General features: G+C 37.4%; 1 long non-coding RNA gene across 1 annotated transcript in view; it reads right to left on the bottom strand.

The window, feature by feature from the left end:
- Window positions 1–1,957, bottom strand: part of LOC107872323 — a 3,502-nt gene extending 1,545 nt beyond the window's left edge. The window contains exon 1 of the long non-coding RNA XR_007051551.1: window positions 1,557–1,957. This is a non-coding gene — a long non-coding RNA (uncharacterized LOC107872323). The remainder of the gene's footprint in view (window positions 1–1,556) is intronic.
- Window positions 1,958–6,566: the final 4,609 nt, after the last annotated feature.

The following is a 6,566-nucleotide window of genomic DNA, read 5'->3' as shown; positions in this document are numbered from 1 at the left end:
TATATATATATATATATATATATATATATATATATATATATATATATATATGTATATGCATGATTGTATGTGGTCTCGTAGGAGCCGCATAAAACCGTTAGATGTCCTAATGAGTCTTATGCCTCACCTTGTATTATATAAAACGCCTCATCTCTTTAAACGCCCAAAGGCATGAGGCTTACGCCTCACCCTTATTATGTAAAACGTCTCGTCTCTAAAATGTTCTGTGGCTCGAGGCTTACGCCTCACCTTGTATTATGTAAAACGCCTCATATCTTAAACGTCCAGTGCCTAAAGGCTTACGTCTCACCCTGTATTATGTAAAATGCCTCATCTCTTAAACATTCAGCGCCTAAAGACTTACGCCTCACTATGTATTATGTAAAACGCCTCGTCTCTTAAACATCCAACGCCTAAAGACTTATGCCTAACCCCTGTATTATGTAAAACACCTCATCTCTTAAACGCCCAATACCTAAAGACTTACGCCTCATTCTTTATTACGTAAAATGCCTCGTCTTACAACACAAGAAAATGCTAAATGTGAATGTATGTATCAACAAAACAATTAGAAAATATTATTCTTATTCTCCTCTCACATACTAGAACTACTATTTATTTCTTTTTGGGGCATATTCATACTTTTAAGCATCATATTCTTCTTCATCCAAAAATGAATTTCCAATTTAAATTCATTTTAATAAGCCCATCCACTTTATATACTTTTTTATCTTTAAATTCTCCCATCCCAATCAAGCACAAACATTGTTTCACTATGTTTGTAATACTATAATACTATAATACTATAATACTATAATAACAACTGTCATGAAGTGACCATATTAAACATAACTTTAATATGTTATAACAACTGTCATGAAGTTGATTTGCTCTATCTGTTATTATAATATTACCGTGTCATATATAGGTTCATTATACGTGCCTCTGTCCTAATATACCTTATTTAAGAACTCTTCAAGCGAAAATCTTTTATCGTTTCGCTTATTTCTGAACTCTTCAAGTGAAAATCGGTGTTTTTGACCAGTGAGCCCAACCTGTTCCCTAAATTTAATCCAACCGATTTAAAGCAAGTGCAAAGGTCTGATGATGAGCGGCGGAGCGGAAGGACCTTTGCACTCACTACCTTGCGGAAGGACGATAATATGAGCATTGACCCAGTATCTTGTTGGGAAAGACGGGCACACAATCAAAGTGCTCGACAGGGTAGCAGCGAAAAATACCCAAGACTAACTTTCCCTTTTAACTTGAACCAAAAAGAGACAAGCAAACCAAGCAAAATAATGATATGGGGCAGCAAGTAACTCAACAAAAACGAAACAAGACAAGAATAAAGGCAATCACACGAGACACAAGATTTACGTGAAAAACTCTTCAGTGTGAAGAGTAAAAAACCACGGGACCAAAACCTCCACTATAATCACCACCAAATTGTTACAATATTATTCTCCAAAATGGCCACCAAACAAGGGTCAAACAACAAGCAACAATACATACACCACAACACCAAAACAAGAAAATAAAAGGAGTACAAATACCAAAAACGTAGCTGTTGTTCAGAGATGAAAAACAGAAGCCACAGGCCACCAAATCAAACTCTTCCAATTCCTAATCAAAGATCGAGATGATAGGAATATGCAATCCAAAAATCAGCTCAATCAGACAAGAAACGAAGCGGGAATCGCAGTTTAAAGATGACTACTGTGGCTGAATTTTTCTAGGCGAAAATCTGAACTCTCTGATCCTTTTTTAGTGTGGCTGAAGAAGTTTTTTCTGTGTATGTTCAGAATAAGACCTGAAAAGGTCAATATATATTCCCCATATAATTGGGCTATGGGAAAAGTGGGCTGGTCCAATAAATTGGGCTACATTTTATCCACATAGGAAGGGACAAAGGCCCATGACCCAACAATTCTCCCCCTCCCAACTATGTGGAGGAGACCGCCATCGCGGCGATCATGCAACAATCTTCAAACTTTCCTCTTGGCAAAGCTTTAGTCATCATGTCGGAACCATTTTCATCCATGTGAATCTTCTCAAGTTCAAGCAACTTAGAATCCAACACATCCCGAATCCAATGATATCTCACATCAATGTGTTTAGACCGACCATGAAATGTAGAATTCTTGCCAAGATGTATGGCACTTTGACTGTTGCAATAAGCACATGCCTCTCTTGAGCACAACCAATTTTCCCCAAGAATCTCTTCATACAAAACAATTCTTTACAAGCTTCAACAGCAGCAATAAGCTCAGCTTCTGTAGTAGATAGAGCAACATATTTTTGCAACCTAGATTACCAAGACACAGCTCTTCCTGCAAAAGTAACCAAATACCCTAAAGTAGACTTTCGAGTATCAACATCACCAGCCATGTCTGAATCAGTATAAGCACAAAGAATAGGATTCCCTGTACCAAAACACAAACTCAGACTAGAAGTGCCACAAAGATATCTCATAATCCACTTTACAGCATTCCAATGTTCTCTTCTCGGATTAGAAAGAAAACGGCCAATAATACCAATAGCATGAGCAATATCTGGTCTTGTACAAACTATTGCATACATCAAACTACCAACGGTTGAAGCATAAGGAAATTTCTTCATATCTTCCTTCTCATCATCACTGGAAGGACACTGTTTCGTGCTCAATTTAAAGTGCATAGCTAAAGGTGTACTGACGACCTTAGCCTTATCCATGTTGAACCTTTGAAGTACTTTCTGAATGTACTTCTCTTGTGATAACCACAACTTCTTGGCCTTCCTGTCACGGACAATCTGCATGCCAAGAATCTGCTTTGCTGGTCCTAAGTCTTTCATAGAAAAAGACTTATTCAACTCTTGCTTCAACTTTTGAATCCTGCAAGTATTATGACCAACAACAAGCATGTCATCAACATAAAGCAACACAATAATAAAGTCACTATCAAAGAATTTTTGCACAAAAACACAATGGTCTAAAGTAGTCTTCTTGAAGTCCTGCTGACTCATAAAGGAACCAAACTTCCTGTACCACTGCCTAGGAGCTTGTTTCAAACCATACAAACTCTTCTTCAATTTGCAAACATAATTCTCTTTTTCCTTGACTTCAAAACCTTTAGGCTGCTCCATATAAATTTCTTCATCTAAGTCACCATGGAGAAAAACAGTTTTAACATCCATTTGCTCAACCTCTAAATCTAGACTTGCAGCTAAGCCTAAAACCACATGAATGGATGACATCTTCATAACCGGAGAAAATATCTCATCAAAATCAACTTCTTTTTTCTGGTTAAATCCCTTCACAACCAATCTAGCTTTGTACCGTGGAATTGGATTACCATCTCCATGCTTCACCCGAAAAACCCACCTATTTTTCAAAGCTTTTCTGTCTTTAGGCAGCTTAACCAAATCAAAGGTATGATTATCTTGCAAAGATTTAATTTTATCTTCTATAGCATCAAACGACTTTTTTTTCTTCACTTTTCATGGCCTCATCAAGACTCTCAGGTTCTCCCCCGTCAGTCAAGAGTACATACTCACTGGGAGAATAACGAGATGAAGGTATTCTTTCTCTAGTAGATCGTCTGAGAGAACTCTCTAGATCATCAACAACTGGTTGCTGATCAACCATATCAACCTGTACTGGAGCATCAACAACTTTTTGCTGGTCATTCTGAACATGATCATCATTTTCATTATCAACTTGATTTTCATCATGAAGATTTTCTTCAAGAGCAGTAGTCAAAGGAACTGGATCAACATCAACTAGGCTCTCACTACTCTGAGATTCAACCTTCTCAGCTTTGTCAAATTCTTCAATTGTTTGGTCTTCAAAGAACACAACATCACGGCTTCTAACAAGTTTCTTCTCAACTGGATTATAGAAACGATATCCAAATTCATCTTGACCATAACCAATGAAGATACATTGTCTAGTTTTAACATCCAACTTTGACCTTTCATCCTTAGGAACATGCACAAAAGATTTATACCCAAAGACTCTAAGATGATCATAAGAAATATTCTTATAAGACCAAACTCTGTCAGGGACATCACCATTCAAAGCAATAGTAGGAGATAAATTGATAACATAAACAGCCATATTAAGTGCTTCTGCCCAAAAGAAATCTGGAAGCTTAGCATCTGAAAGCATACATCTAACTCTCTCAATTAGTGTTCTGCTCATCCTCTCTGCTAAGCCATTCAACTGAGAAGTCTTTGGAGGAGTTTTCTGATGCCCAATACCCTGCTCTCTGCAATAACTATCAAAAGGACCAATATACTCACCACCATTATCTGAACGGATGCATTTCAATTTCTTTCCTGTCTGTCTTTCAACGAAGGCCTGAAAATTCTTGAACACATCAAGTACTTGATCCTTGGACTTCAAAGGAAATACCCAGAGTTTGTGACAATGATCATCAATAAAAGGCACAAAGTAAAGTGCACCACCATGAGACCTTACTTTAAGAGGACCGCACAAATCAGAATGCACCAACTCCAGCAAATCGAGCTTTCTTGAAGGCGGATGACTCTGAAAAGAAACTTTTTTCTGTTTACCGGCTAAGCAATGAACATACTTCTTCAACTTTGCTTGTTTTACTCCATAAAGAAAATTTTTCTTAGCCAAACTATCAATCTCCTTCTCACTATATGACTTAACCTTCTATGCCACAACTCTGATGAAGTTCCATTCTCCACCAAGTTTATCAAGCTTTTAGAAGTAGAGCCCTGAAATAAATACAAGTTAGACAACTTGTCACCTCAAGCCACAATCATCGAACCTCTAGTAAGCTTCCACTGGCCAGCACCAAGGGTATTAACATAACCCTCATCATCAAGACTTCCTACAGAAATTGAATTCAGGCGAACATCTGGAGCATGCTTGACATTATTGAGAACTAGTTTGGAACCATTGTTACTTTCCAAACAAACCGTGCCAATGCCAAATACTTTAACTTCATCATTATTGTCCATTTTCAACATTCCAAAATTACCTGGAGTATAAGAAGAAAATAACTCCTTTTTAGGCGTAGCATGAGAAGTAGCACCAGAATCCACAAACCAGCTAGACTCATCGCGAACAAGATTAATGATATTCTCACCACAAGCAACAAGAAAATCATCATTAGCAACAACAGTAACACGATTTTTATTATCGCGTTCTTTCTTTTGCCGTCTCATATCTCTCTTATACTTGTAACAATATTTCATGATATGCCTCTTTTTATTGCAATAGTCACATGTAATATTCTTGAATTTGGACCTTGACTTGCTTCTACTTTTATCTCTATCATTTGAATCTCTGGACTTGTTTCTCCTCCTCTCTTCAGTAACCAAAATATCAGAGTATGAAGATGAAGAAGATGAGGCCTAAGATCTTCTTCTCATCTCTTCATTCAAGACACCACTCTTAACATATTCCATAGTTACAATACCATCGGGAGCAGAATTAGTCAAAGAAACTCGAAGAGTTTCCCAAGAGTTAGGCGTAGTATTAAGAATCCAAAGTCCCTGAATTTCTTCATCGAACTTTACACCCATTCCGTATAGCTGGTCAAGGACACTCTGAAAATCATTAATATGATCAGAAATAGGACAGCCCTCTTTATACCTGATATTCATCAATTGCTTAAGCAGGAACAACTTTTTATTGCCAGTCTTCAAAGCATAAAGTGTCTCAAGCTTGTCCCACAAACTTCTAGCATGTGTTTCACTTACAATATGATTTCTAACATTGTCTTCAACCTATTGTCTGATATAGCCACAAACCTGTAAGTGCTCAAATTCCCAATCCTCATCTGACATGGATTTAGGTTTAGTAGACGCAAACACAGGTAGATGCATTTTCTTGACAAATAGAAGATCTTTTATCTTGCCTTTTCAAGTATGATAGTTACTACCATTCAAACATACCATCTTACTCATATTTGTCTCCATCATTCAAATCGACAATCAACAACAACCAACGCTCTGATACCACTTTGTTGGAAAAGACGGGCACATAATCAAAGAGTCCGACAGGATAGCAGCGGAAAATACCAAAGACTAAACTTTTTCTTTCAACTTGAACCAAAAAGAGACAAGCAAACCAAGAAAAATAATGATATGGGGCATCAAGTAACTCAACCAAAATGAAACAAGATAAGAATAAAGACAATCACACGAGACACAAGATTTACGCGAAAAACCCTTCAGTGTGGAGTAAAAAACCACGGGACCAAAACCTCCACTATAATCACCACCAAATTGTTACAATATTGTTCTCCAAAATGGCCACCAAACAAGTGTCAAACAACAAGCAACAATACATACACCATAACACCAAAACAAGAGAGTAAAAGGAGTACAAATACCAAAAACGTAGCTGCTGTTTAGAGATAAAAAAACAGGAGCTACAGGCCACCAAATCAAGATCTGTCAATTCCTAATCAAAGATCGAGATGAGAGGAACATGCAGTCCAAAAATCAGCTCAATCGGATAAGAAACGAAGCGGGAATCGCAGTTTATAGATGACTACTGTGGCTGGATTTTTCTGGGCGAAAATCTGCACTCTCTGATCGTTTTC

Source organism: Capsicum annuum, unplaced genomic scaffold, assembly GCF_002878395.1.
Source record: "Capsicum annuum cultivar UCD-10X-F1 unplaced genomic scaffold, UCD10Xv1.1 ctg80394, whole genome shotgun sequence".
Lineage (NCBI taxonomy): Eukaryota > Viridiplantae > Streptophyta > Magnoliopsida > Solanales > Solanaceae > Capsicum > Capsicum annuum.
Note: the sequence above shows the minus strand (reverse complement) of the source record. Positions and strands in the feature narration are given on the sequence as shown.